This window comes from Pseudonaja textilis, chromosome 3, assembly GCF_049901715.1.
Source record: "Pseudonaja textilis isolate UNSWEBS1 chromosome 3, rPseTex1.2, whole genome shotgun sequence".
Taxonomy (NCBI): domain Eukaryota; kingdom Metazoa; phylum Chordata; class Lepidosauria; order Squamata; family Elapidae; genus Pseudonaja; species Pseudonaja textilis.
The window spans coordinates 190,523,006-190,537,718 of NC_141992.1; positions in this window are offsets into that span (position 1 = coordinate 190,523,006).

Here is a 14,713-nt window from a genome sequence, read left to right on the forward strand (position 1 = left end):
GATGGTTTGCCATTCACCTTAGGAGTTTTTTTTTTTAAAAAAAATTCCATGTATATCTTATCTGCCTGTGATTTCCTCTTGGTCTCTCATTCAAACAACAACCTGCTTTGTTTAAGGAGAAACTTCCTAACAGTGAGGCCAATTAATCATGAAAACTTAAGAAAACAAATATACATATATACATACACACACACACGTATACATAAACACACACACATCTATATCTGTAGATAAGTATATATGTATCTATCTGTGTGTGTGTATACACATATATGTGTATCTATCCATCCATCCATCCATCCCCATCCATTGCCTTCAGAAATCATGGCCGCTCCATCGCTGGAGGTTTTTAAGAAGAGAGTAGACAGTCAGTTATCTGAAGTAGTATAGGTTCTCCTGCTTGAGCAGGGGGCTGGACTAGAAGACCTCCAAGGTCCCATCCAGTTATTTTCTATTCCAATTCCAGAAGGGGGCCAAGGTTAACTAGCTGTTGCCCCCTAGTGGGCAACCTAATCTCCAGCAAACATTTGCAAAAACAAACTGAGGACATTAAGCCAAATAGAAAAGACGTCTAGTAAACTCCAAATGGATGGATTCTCTCCTGTCTATAAAAAAAAAACATGCCAGGAACCTGGAAGAAGAAAAATGCTTAACCCATTCCAGCCACAGTTGCCGTTAAATAAAATGAATCATAGATGGGTATTCATGTTTAAGCATCATCCTTTCTCCTCTCTTCAGCTCCGTTGCTTTTCTTTGATCAGATGTTTTATAACCGGCAATCTTCCCATTTCAGATGCATAGTGTCAAAACAGGAAGCAATTATTCCTTTGGGGGGCACAGCTGGAGCACAGCTGGAGCACCTGGTGATCTTCCTAGCTTCCTTGGTTAAGGGAGCACCATCACTTGAGACTTTCAAGAAGAGATTGGACTGCCATTTGTCAGAAGTGGTGTAGGGTCTCCCGCTTGGGCGGGGGGTTGGACTAGATGACCTACAAGGTCCCTTCCAACTCTGATTATCTGTTATCTGATAGATGGACTTGGGAAGCATGCTTGAGAGGAAACACAAAGACAAGAATGTGCTTAGTCACCCATTAAGTCTCAACACCAAGTACACAATATTCTTTCTTGCCCAGTCATCCAAGAGGCCACAGAGGAAACCCATTCGGAGCTCAATGAATGAGAGAAACCGGCTTGCACGCTGCATTAAAATACAGTTTGATGAACTATGGCTTACTGAATAAACCAGCATTGGCTGGAGATGCATCAGCACATTATTCCAGCGATGGACAACATCCCATCCAGGCCTCTTATGGTTCTCAGGTCCTTGTGTGCAGCTTCCTGAGATCTTCAAACATTACTACCAAATTGTAATTTATCGTGAGATAAAGGTGGATCAGAAAGAGGTACTGTCTCCTGGATTTTTTAAAAAAAATTCCAGTCCAGCCTACAATTATGATGATCTTCCTTCAAAGACTAAGTAGGTCCAACTCTGATAGCTTTTTGAGGCCTGGCAGGATTACCAGGTACTGCCATCTAACTCACCTATCTGTGAAAGAAGAAATGCATTAAATATATAGTTCAATACTAATAATATCATCCATCTTTCATCTGTTTTCCTGACCCAATTACTATTTTGAATGCACTTCTAGCAGACTACTCCAAAGCCTAGGTAGAACAAAGTCCAGAATAAATTGCACGTCCATCTATTAAGCCATATTTTGCAAATCACTATGTGTCAGGGCTCAGTGGCAGGAAAATTACAGCATAGTTTGATTAGGGCTATTCAGATGGGCTGCAGAAATAAATATTTTGAGTATCTTTGCTGTCATCTAATGCTCATCCTGATTTGTAGATATGGTAACCTAAACCAACGTGGATTTATCTGAACAGAAGAAGGGAACTATCCAAGAAACTCTACAAGGGTTACAGAGTTTGCTCTTCGAAAATATCACAGCAAGGAAGCAGTCAGGAAATGTGACCAGGTACAAATCCTGAATGACTCCTCAGAACCTGTTAGCTGTCTCTGCACAATGACCATATTCTAGATTATTGCATGGATATAAAGTCTCATCCTATTTGACGTGGTTAGAATGCAGTGCTGCAGCTAACTCTGCCCACAGCAGCAGTTCAATCCTGACCGGATCATGAGTGACTCAGCCAGCCATCCTTCGGAGGTCGGAAAATGAGGACCCAGATTGTTGGGGGCAATAGGCTGACTCTGTAAACCATTCAGAGCGTGCTGTAAAGCCCTGTGAAGTGGTATATAAGTCCTAAGTGCTATTGTTACTGTCCTTGGCTCAATGGGTGTCGAAAGTTCAGAGAAGGTGAAACATCAAAAACCTAGGTATGTTTAGTATGGATAGTGATTCAAAAACCTAGATTAAGCTTGCAGAAAAAGAAACTAGGGAGGAGACCTAATAACTGTCTTCCAAGTACCTGAAGAGCTGTCATGTCGTGTTGCAATGGGATTGGACTTGTTCCAGAGGGCAAGACTGAAGCTAATGGGGTAAGGGATATAGGTATAGATTAGGAAGAACGTTTTGAAGAGTGGTCAAGGGAGTTGAAGAGGCTTAGTGCCTAGAGGGGCTATTTCATCTTCACTGGAGGACTTTAAGCAGACGTTGGATAGTAATCTACTAGGGATCGTGTTGTGAATCTCGCAGTGTGCAGGGGTTTGGACTTGTTGACCTCATAGATATCCTCCAATTATATGACAAACCTGGATTTGTGTTAAGCCATAATACACATTATGGTTCAGCCAAGTGTGTGAACTTGGTCGCTGAGCTGGATCATTGGCTCACCTCTGCAGTGTTGCAATGAATCCTAAGTATCTCGGGCCTTTTCTATTTGATGTCTCTAACGAGGGCTCGGGACTGAAATCAAGACCTTCTAGGATCCTGTAGTTCTTTCCCCTAAAATATTTAATTCTGTGTAAGCTAGATATATGCATTATGCAAGCTGGATACATTTCTTGGACAGTCAGGAAATCACGCAGTTCCTTGGCCCGCAGCTTCTCTGCTTGTGTCGAAGTGGGCTATCGGATAGCTCACAGGATGAACCAGAGACGAGAAAAGAGAAGCGATCAAGAACTGTTGCTCTCCTCAAGATCAATAGATGGTCTCCTGCCAACTTCTCATGGCTGCCAGATGGAGCATGATGTAGGCTTTCCCCATGCTCTCAGCCAAGTCTTAATTGACTTTCATCTTTTTTGGTTTTTCCTGCTTCAAAATAACAGATGGTCATCCCACGCCAAAAGAATGAACTTAGGTTTGGTTGGGGGAGATGGAAGGGTGCAAGGTGGATTTCTTTCAAGAGGATTAAGACTTTGCCACTACTAAATTCCCCTCCTCACCCCATTCCCCCCACCTTATTTTTAATACTTAACCTGAGAATTGTGCAGGATAGAGAGAAATGACTAGCAAAGCTATCCAAAGAAGGACCAGATTGGTTCCTGGCTCAATCCATACATTTAAAGATCACAAAGGAATACAAGCTGGTAGAGATACTTCCCCCGTTGGATTTGCTTGTCAGAAGGTCAAAGAAGGAGATCACATGATCCCCGGGAGACTGCAACTGTCATAAACGTGAATCAGTGGCCAAGCATCTGAATTTTGATCACATGACTGCAAGGATGCCGCAACAGTCCTAAGCGTGAAAAAATGGTTATAACTCACCTTTTTTCAGTGCCGTTGTAACTTTGAACCATCACTAAACGAGCTGTTGTAAGTCGAGGAGTACCTGTAGTTTTGTCTCCTTTCAAAGTGAGTGTGTCGTGCCCCTGTTAGAGTCTGGATCCGAGGAAGAAGATGAACAGCTGATAGGGAGTGGGAGTGTGGCTCCGTTGGCCGTGGAGGAAACTGGGGAAGGGCAAAGGCCAGCTGGGCAGAGCAGGGGAGAGGTAGAACAAGGGAGAGGGAGTTCAGAGGAAGACCCAGGCCCACCCCCTCTTCATCCAGGGCATGCAGGGAGGAATGGAGAAGAGAGCAATGCTGGTTGTGTGGCTTATGGGGAAGGAAAGGGCCCTGATTCCCTTCATTAGCTGCAACTGAGAAGAGAGTTTAAAAGAAATGCATGCTGACTGCAGCAGCTTCTGGGAGCAAATGTGAGTTTATCTTGTGTTGACTTTGGTTACCTGCATTCCTGGCATCCTCCCAACCATGTTGAATTGCTATCGTGCCTTCACGTCTGGAATTCCTTCTCTTGCCCTGCTGGACTAATTACCTCATTTTGCTTCGATTGGACTTACAGTTCCAGTTTTTGTTGACCACATTTTGGACTTGATTCTCTGAAGCCCAAAGGCTGTTCCTGGGAGAAATTTTTCTCCAGCCAGAAGGTAACCTGGACATTGGGGGCAAAGTTGGAGCTAATAAACAGACTCCTACTGATTATCTGACTGTGTTGCCTTTGTGCCATGCCCCAGGTCATCACAGAAACAGGTATTAAAATGAAATGACAGCTCTGTTTGGGAGATTGAATGAAAGAAAGGTGGATCCAGACAATAGGCCAGGTCATTCTCAAGGGTGACATAACATTCTGTGAAGCCAACTATTAAGCTGGTTAAAAGCCATGTTTTATGGCATGATTGGCCTTAACGTGGATGAGGACGGAGACATATTGCCATCGGAAACGCTTAAAAAAAGCAGCTGCATTTATTTTCCCAGGCCTTCGAAAGAAAGAAGAGCAAGTCCAATTGCAGTGCAAGAGGGTATTATCCGAGACTCCTGAGCCCCCCCTCCCTGATTGATTAAGAATCTGTTCTCAACAATTTACAGCTACTGTGGGTATTGATCTTTGGCAGCTGTTTCACCGGATCGGCCAATTTATTGGTTTCATTTCTTTGTGTAAGCTCAGAGGCCTGAGACTGGCTACCTCGTTTCTATTGCTCTCTTGATGGATTTGTGTTTTTTTCTGGCTTCACGGCTGCTACTAAGATAAGAACAATTCTCCATGGCAGAACAAGGGTGGGGATATTTATGTTTAAATTCGGGGACAGCTTCTCCCCCCCATCTCCCGTTCCAGAAGGCTATTGCCTTCCTAGGCGGCTGTGAAATTCACAAACAAAACAAAACCCTACAGCTTTATTGATTTATTTATTAAACAAATGCCGTACCGCTGCCCATCAACCCAGGAGGAACACAGGGTCGCAAACAAAATAAAACCCGTTGAAAATAATGAACTGGGTTTGAGAGGCCACAATAAAACTCACATCCATCTTCCAGCCAGCCATATCGCTTCTATCAATATTCTGTGTTCAGTGCCGAAGGGGGAATAGCATTAGCTGGCTTTGTATATCATCTTACCAAAATAAGAACAAACCACACAGTATAGCATAGCAGCGTGACAGAGAGAAGCGCAGACGTGACCTTGGAGCAAGAATGCAGAGGCAGCAAAAAGACATTTTAACGGTGACTCCACTTCGATATAAAGAAGAAGGGAGGGAAGAGAAATATCATCAGGCTCTTGGGGATTTTGAAACCACAAGTCATCCTTGACTTACAACCACAATAGAAACCAACATTTCTGTTAATTAAGACACTTGTTAAGTTAGTTTTGTGCCCCATTTCACAGTTGGAAAAGTGAATCACTGCAGTTGTTCAGTTAGTAGCAAGGTTGTTGAATTCCCGGTTCAAAAGGTCGCAAAAGGGGATTGTCAGCTTTGGAAGCCATCTTGAGATCTGATGCTTCCATGCTGCCACAATTGAGCCTGGGAAAGTGGGATGGAGGAATTCATTTGAGTATCCCCAGGGGTGGGATTCAACTGGTGTTACTACCGGTTGGGTGACCACGTTTTGCGCCACGCAAAGAGCTGAGTTTGAAAAAGCAGGAAATAACAGACAGGTAAGAGCCCAGGCGGGCCAAACAGCAGGCAACACAGAACCAGTTTAGTGTCTGCTGCCCTTCAGAGCTACCGGTTCTATAGAACCGGGAAGAACCGGTAGCATCCGGCCCCTGAGTATACTTAGTTAGACAAAATAAAATTATTTTGCTGGTTCAAGATCACGGAATGTGGCGCATAATGAAATGGGAACCTTACTTTAGGACGGATGGTGATTGGACCATGTGATGTGGTGATGGCTAAGGGGGGATGGATTTGTAGTTTTGATTTTTGCAAGGAAGCCCGGAATTTTCAGATTTGGGATTCCACAGATGTGCCAGTTACTATCCAAATAAAGGAAGCTTTGAGAGATGTCTGCCTTGGAGTTATTGGTTGGAATGGAGGTTTGCTGTAATGCTGACGGGGATCACATGACCTCAGGATGCTGAGACCGTCGTAAGTATGAACCACTTCCTTAGATAACGCTTAGACATAAGAGATTACTGCTTCTAGAAGGCCATGATCTCCAATTAGGGTGGCATGTTTTTTTATGGTGTAACGAAAGCAAAACTCAAAGATACTTTCAAAAACATTACATAAGAAATGTTCTATGTTCGGTATAGTAGGTGAAACCAAAAAAATCTACATTAAAATTCCAGTTTGGCTTGAAAACTGGACGAAAATTCATATGGGCGAAAATTCATATGCTGCAATCCATTCTGGTAGAATAGCCTATAAACTTGCAATCTCACCGTGGAGGGTTCTGTTAGCAAAAGGATCAAGACTGTGCTCTGCCTTCAGGGGAAGTCATGTACCAGTATCAAGGAAAGCCCGTAACACTATGTAGTGTTATTCTTCTTCTTCTTCTTTTTAGACTAGAGAACAAAAGCTCCTGAATCAAGTAGGGCATTTCTATGATCACGATAGGATTAAGAATCGCATCCTCTTAGGGTTTATATGCAGCAGTCCTCTTGGGAATGAAGAGTGCAATTCCAAATAGAATGGTACAACTTGAAACCTGGAGAAATCACAATTAAGGCATGATTTATAGCCGCAGGAGTCCTCTGAATAGGACAGAAGTGACTGTGGGCACATCGGAGGATGAAGGAAAAGTTTTAATGAAGCTTCTCTTGCTAATGTACAGTACATAGACAGATCTCAGCTTATCATTACAACTGAGTCCAACATTTCCACGGCTAAGCAAGACAGTTGTTAAGTACATTTGGTCCCATTCTATGACCTTTTCTTGACACAGTTGTTAAGTGAATCACTGCAGTTGTTACGTCAGTAACACGGTTGTTAAGTGAATCTGGTTTCCTCTTTGACTTTGCTTGTCAGAAGGTCACAAAAGGGGAATCGCATGGCCCTGGGACACTGCAACAGGCATAAGTACATGCCAGTTGCCAAGCCTGCGAATTTTGATCCCGTGACCATGGGGATGCTGCAACAGTCCTGTGAAAAACAAGCCACTTTTTAGCCCCATTGTAATTTTGAACGGTCACTAAACAAATGGTTATAAATTGAGGACTACCTGTAGTGAATGAAAACTCCCTGGAGTAGGGCTTGACATTTGGGGATTACACTGAATATCTCTGTTGTCTTTCTGAGAACAATGCAGCAGTGTGGTTTTGTTTTTTTTTGTTTTTTTTTGTTTTGTTTTTTTAATAAATCTCTCTTCTGTCCTGCAAAGAGTCCTGGATTTATGACCCTATACAGAGCCCAGAATTACAGCCTAAATCATTGCGGCCATTAAGCAAGTCATCACATGACCCCAATTTTACAATCAGATTTTGCAGCAGTTGTTAAGTTAATGCAACAACATGCAGTGCGTGTTTTTTGACAGGAACCCGGGAAATCAGCAAAAGATGTCAAAAATCACAGTCAATGGTCGCGGGACGCTGTTGATGGCCCATAAGGCGACCCTAAGCATTCAAAATAGGATCATGTGACTATGAGGGTTGGGGACTGTGCAGCTGTCAGAACTTCAAAATCAGGTTATAAGAGGGTTTTTTTTGGGGGGGGGGGTCTGTCATAATTTCAAATAGTTGCTAAGCAACCACTTGTAAGTCAATGACTACTGGTATTTGTTTACTTGCCAGTTTAAGTTATTGGGAATTTTCTGGTGTCTCCCAACCAAGTTTAATCCAGAGCTGATCTTGTTTAGCTTCTCAAGAGCAGCCTGCTGGACATTGATCTGATCTGACATTTGGCATATGAATAGTAATCTTCTTTAGTATATGGGCACATTCAAGGAATTTTCCAGAAAACAGGAGGGATTACTCCTAAGGCTTCTTCTGGGATTTTTTTTTTTTCCTTCCAATTTCTCATGGTTGAAATTTCCCAGTCCCCCTTCCAAATATTTGCCAGGCCACCTCCTGCTTAGCACGTGACCTAGAATTAAGGAGGAATTTCCTGACAGCTAGAACAATTAATCAGTGGGGAAAGCTTGCCTCCAGAAGTTGTGGATGCTCCAACACTGGAAGGATTTTAAGAAGAGATTGGACAGACATTGTGTCTGAAAGGGTATAGGGCTTCCTGCCTGAGCAGGGGGTTGGACTAGAAGACCTCCAAGGTGCCTTCCAACTCTGCTATTCTATTACAACCTGCTAATGAAAGGAGAAGGGAAACATCTTTAATGCCTGCACAATACTTTTAGTTTCTTTTTTTTTCTTTTTGTGCCATGCCTTTTTTTAGAACAGCCGCCCAAATTCAGGAACTGTGCTGTGTTTTGTAGCTCTCCAAGCTGTTCAGGAAGCACTGCCATCCAAAACACCAGAATGCAAAAGGCTTTATATAAATGAGGAATATATTTTCTGGGGGCAGATTCTGCCTATTAAAAACATGAGGGACACCCTGTTGCATTTTATATGAAGAGGCCTTCCGTCTGGCTTCCTTTTGGCCAATTTAGTGTCTCCAACAGGCTAGGGGGAAAGTTTATGGCTCTTTCCTATTGTTCTTCAGCAGCTGTTTTTTTTTTTGGGAGGGGGGGCACTGCCTCTGTCCCCTGGTATCAGGAACATAAGCTCAAACTGCCCAAGGAGCTGCTGATCCAGTTCTACAGAGGAATTATTGAGTCTATCATCAGCACCTCTTTAACGTCGGGTTTGGTTCTGCAACCCAACAGGACAGACACAGACTTCAGAGGATAATTAGGACTGCAGAAAAAACAATTACTACCCACCTGCCTTCAATTGAGGACCTGTATACTGCACGAGTCAAAAAGAGGGCTGTGAAAATATTTACAGACCCCTCACATCCCAGACATAAACTGTTTCAACTCCTACCCTCAAAACAACGCTATAGAGCAATGCACACCAAAATAACTAGACACAAGGAGTTTTTCCCCAAATGCCATCACTCTGCTAAACAAATAATTCCCTCCACACTGTTCAACTATTACAAAGTCTGCACTACTATTACTATTAACCTTCTCATCACTCCTTATCACTCATCCCCCACACTTGTGACTCTATGGCTGTAATTTTGTCGCTTGTATCCTTACGATACATTATACTGACTGTTTCCTAGTATGATTTGATTGCTTATTGTACCCTATGACTATAATTAAATGTTGTACCTTATGACTCTTGACGAATGTATCTTTTCTTTTATGTACACTGAGAGCATTTGCACCAAGACAAATTCCTTGTGTGTCCAATCACACTTGGCCAATAAAGAATTCTATTCTACTCTTCTATTCTATTCTATAATGTAAGCCCATCAAGTGAAGAGGTCAGCAGATCTATCTTCTCTGAAAGAAGAACAAGCAGGTCATTTGAAAATGTAGGTCTTGTTTAATAAGATGACAGCAATGATAGCTGCCATAATGTTTACGGGTTTAAAAACAACCGAGAATGGAGTGGAATACATTAAGGCTATTAAATAGAATACTCCGAAGTGATGAGACTTGTGAACAGGTAGAACGATTAGATTAGCATGTGAGAACAGCACAAGGGTCCGCTTTCATCAGCCCAATTCTACATCCAAGCCTAGACAGATGGAAAAGTTACAGGGCTGCCCGCTTTAGAAGAACAAGGGGGCATCAATGGGCCTTCTCTAATTGCGGAGATCTTGTCCACCATGATAGCAAGAGGTGTTCTCTTTCAGTTGACGTGGACCAAATTAAGGAAAGGCTGGGTCCGTTGCCTTGGCTTTGGTTCTCCTCTAAGGTCAAAATATATAGCCATAGTTCAGTTTTCTGTAACGAAATTTGCAGAACCCACGAAAGAGGATTCACAAAAGGTTGCCTGTGTAGGACACCTGCCCATTCATCCTTTTCAGGAAAAAAGATAGTTATATGTATGTATGTATGTATGTATCTATCTATCTATCTATCTATCTATCTATCTATCTATCTATCTCTAGCCATCCATCCACCCATCCATCCAGGAGTTGCTGCTGGGGGCTGCTGGGGGCTCGCAGAGGCTCAAGAGAGCCCCTAACTAAGACTCCGTGGGACTCAGAGAGCCCCCAATAACCTCAGAAAGAGAAGCAGCAAGGGAAAGCTCTTAATAGGCTTAATTGAACTTCTGGGCATTCAGCCAAGAGCATTTTAAACCTTGTAAAAATGTTGCAAGCTAGATAAACAATCCACTCAGTGCTTGGGAGGGAGAGCCACTGAGAAAATCAAATAATATAGCCACTAGAAACTCCCTGCCCTGCCTCCGAGGGGATTAATTCCCAAATAATAAGAATCACGTAACTCACCAGAAACTCCACTAAGACTCCAAGATCCCTCTTACAGTCAGTGCTATTAAGTCTGGTTTCATCCAGTCTTTTATTTATTAAATGCACAAAATAATAAACAACTTTTTGGTATATATCTTTTTTTTAGGTAATTAGGGCAAAGAAGCGGCCTCGAGTAGGCCACACCTAGCTACACCCACCTGATCATATGACCACCTAGCTATGCCTACTCAGCCAGCCATTAGGGCAGAATAGCTCCTTGGTAAAAAATTTGAAGCCCACCCCTGCATCCATCCATCCACCTACCTACCTACCCACCTATGCTTAGGGCTGTAAAGCATTGTGAAGTGGTACATAAACCTAAGTGCTATTGCTATATATCTATCTGTTAGATGTCTGTCTATCTCCTTGCCTGCTTGTCTGCAACTCTTGGTGGTAAACCCAAAGTTTAAAAACAACAAAACAAAAGAAGAACAATGACTCAACAATAAAGTACTTTTCTTCTTTCATGGTTTCACTTCTGATGGTTTTTCCAGTACTGGTGTCTGTGGGTAGCCTAATCCAATCTAAATAGTGACCTCAGTGAGATTTTCTTCATTGTATATCAGATTGCACTGCCAATATTTGTTTTGAATTACAAATATAATTCAATTTAGAATTTTAATAAGGAAGACAAAAAAAACCCCAATGAAAATAAAACGTATCCTCCACATTTTTTTCCAAATTAAGCTAGCCCTATTGTACCATAATATTATGAAAACCTTAACTACTTTTTTTTTTGGCTAATATCTTCATTTTATATCTTATCTTCATTTTGGTGTTTTTTTTTTTAAAGAATGCATTCTAAGTGTAGTTTGGAAGTGTTTAATTAGAAAAATCACACATGGCAAAAGAGTGGGGATTGGAATAGAGTTCCTCAAATTAGCCTTATGATTTTGCAACAGTATAATGCTCCTTCACTGAAGCATCATTTTTGCAGAAAATGTAGTTTTTGAAGTACTGTTGGAGGGGGAAAAAAGAGTGCTAATTACAAGACTGATTTCAACATTGTTCAGAGTTAGGAAATGATTCTCAGATGCTTCCACAAAGGGGCTTTCATTCTGCACACACTTTCCTTGGAGGGAATCCTGATGAGAGGCTAGCCCTGTCTACAGGAATTTTGAAGTATCCTGAAAATTTGGGGCGGGGGGGAAGGAATGAATTGTCCCTTCTAAGTCGACAAAAGATTCATCGGCAAATTGGAGGTGCTGTATTCATCTGACCGTATCTGAGAAAACACATTTTTCCCCCTACCTGAGTGCTAGAAAGCTCACATACAATCTCTTAAATTGAACCTCTAGGACAGAAGTAGTTATAACATTGATGAAATAAGTTGCTTGTTTTTGAAATCTCTGCACACATTTAACCTGTAGAATATCTCACTTCCCTACTCCAATCCCTGCCCTTTGCCCAATCGCCGAGGTTCATCTGAGCCATGGGGGCTCAATGGTTAGAATGCTGACTCCACCCACAGTCAGACGTTCGATCCTAACTGGCTCAAGGTTGACTCAGCCTTCCATCTTTCCAAGGTTGGTAAAATGAGGACCCAAATTGTTGACGGCAATGTGCTGACTCTGTAAACTGCTAAGGGCTGTAAACCACTGTGAAGTGGTATATAAGTGCTATTGCTATCTGCAATAAACCTATATAGACCACTTAAATGTTTTGAATTGTGCATCAGTTCAATCAAAGTTGCTGGTTATTACCATTAAGGGCAGCACAAAGGCTCAGTGATTACAACGACAGCCTGGGTTTGAGACCCGAGCGTCGTGCAATGGAGTGAACTCCCGTTTCTTGCTCTAGCTCCTGCCCACCTAGCAGTTCGAAAGCATGGAAATGTGAGTATATAATCAGGTACCACTTCGACGAGGAAGAAAAGGCACTCTGCAACATCATGCTGGTCACATGATATTTTTGGATAACCCTGGTCCAATGGACCTGGAGATGAGTGCCTCCCCCCTACAGTTGGTTATGACTAGCGGAGTAAAATCCGCAGGGATTCCTTTATCACCATTAAAGCCTTACATGTCTTAGGGCCAATTTATTTGAAGAACCATCACTCCCTATTACACCCACCAGGAAGTCCACACCCCCACTAGTCCACCAGGAAGTCAGGGCATGTCATCAGTCCCATCGATTATGGATGTACATCTGGTGGGACCACGAAAAAGGGCCTTCCTGGTGGTGGACCCTTCTCTATGGAACATCACTGTCAGGGTTCCAGAAATTGTCTGTTTCAATCAGTACCTCCGAGACTAAGGTTCCCCCCAGACTTCCCACAATATCAATCAACGCCTACCTCTTTTCTCCCACATCATCCATCACTCGGACCAATCACCTTTCAACTATAATTCTTGCTGCGCCATAGAAAATGACCTTGACGGTCTTACGTATCTACTATGTCTACTGAAAATTACTCAAATAACAACACCCCTCTTTTTCCCTCCTTCATAGCTAGGTGGCAGCTTTTAATAAAGATTCCAAAGCTGACAATCATCTCCAAAGTATGGTTGGCCCCCACTGTGTTGCTTTTCTGAAAGGCCTTAAAAACACTGGGGACAGCAAATAGAGATGGAGCCAATGAGTGGTTGATTTGATTCGTTGTTACCTGCAATGGGAGGGGCGATTTTTTTTAATGTGATACGATTTTTAACTGCTGTAAACCACACAGAATCACCTATGTGTGAGCTGGATGGCCATTTTAGTTTTTGGTTTGTATTCCTTGCTGCTTTTAAATCATTCCTTTTTTCTTTTTTTGGTTGGCCTTTAATTGGGCTGTCTTTAATTATTGATGTTTGTGGGTTTCTTATTGTGTTTTTCGGTTTTATGCTGCCATTTGTCCATTTTTTAGTGTACTGCCTGCGATTTTCTCATTAGGTGAAAACCCAATCCAAGATAAGGCTTAGCAACGCCTGCCCCTCTCCCGCAAACCAGTCTGTCAGCTAATTTGTCCTTAGTTTTGTTAATCAAATCCTGCCACTCGATGGACTATTTTTAGACGATGAAGTCATCCAAGGATTGCAATATCCTTTAACATAAAAAACAAAATCCCGTTTAGGTTTCCTTGAGTTAAGTGCCCTTTTCAAAATGACCTGCCAACTTTCCCAACTACCCCTTCAAGGACAAATGGAGAAGGTCTGAGTCGTCACCTCACAGACTGGCAGTAATAAATCCAGTTGTTGGGGGAATACAGATCCACCGAAGAGCTCTTTGTAGAGGGCACGACCAAGAAAACACTATAAATCATTCCTCATTGACCTTTATTCACGCTTGCCACAGAAAACACATCAGGCTGAAAAATATGCCCAAGGTGATGAAAATTTATAAGACCCTTTATTTAATGGGGATATCGTTTCTCTATAAAGATATGGAATTTCAGAGCAAATATAAGGTATATTATGAAATCTGCTTTTTTAAGGGCAGCGACAGGGTTCCAGTTAAGGTCTTACATCTTATAAAACAAGGGTCTTCAAACTTGGCAAGTTTAAGACTTGTGGACTTCAGCTCCCAGAATTCCTGAGCTAACGTGACTGGAGGAGGAGGAATTCTGGGAGTTGAAGTCCACAAGTCTTAAAGCTGTCAAGTTTGGGGATCCCTGTTATAGAATGTAAGAATAAGAAAGTTGGATGGGACCTGGGAGGTTTTCTAATCCAACCTCTTGCTCGAGCAGTAGACCCTATACCATTTCAGATTAATGGATGTCCAATCTCTACTTGAAACCCTTCAGTGATGGAGCACCCATAACTTGAAGGCAAGTCGTTCCAATGGTTGATTGTTCTCAGTTAGGAAATTCCTCCTTAGCTCTAGATTGCTTCTCTGCTTGATTAGTTTCCATCCACTGCTTCTTATCTTGCTTTCTGGTGTTTGGAGAATAGGTTGACTCCCCTCTTTTTTGTGGCAGCCCCTAAAATCATTGGAATGCTGCTATCATTTCACCCCTAATCCTTCTTTTCGCTAGACCAGGCTTGTCCAACCCGCGGCCCACGGGCCGCATGCGGCCCAGGTCGCCTCGTAATGCGGCCCAGTGCCCACCCCAAACTTCGTGACAGAGCCAGCGAGGAGGAGGAGGAGAGGCAGGTGCGAGGCGGGGTGAGGCGAGCGCCACGCCAAGCAGCAAAGGAAAAGGCGGGCGCTGTCAGAGTGCCACCTCCTGCTGTTGCCGCCGCCACCGTC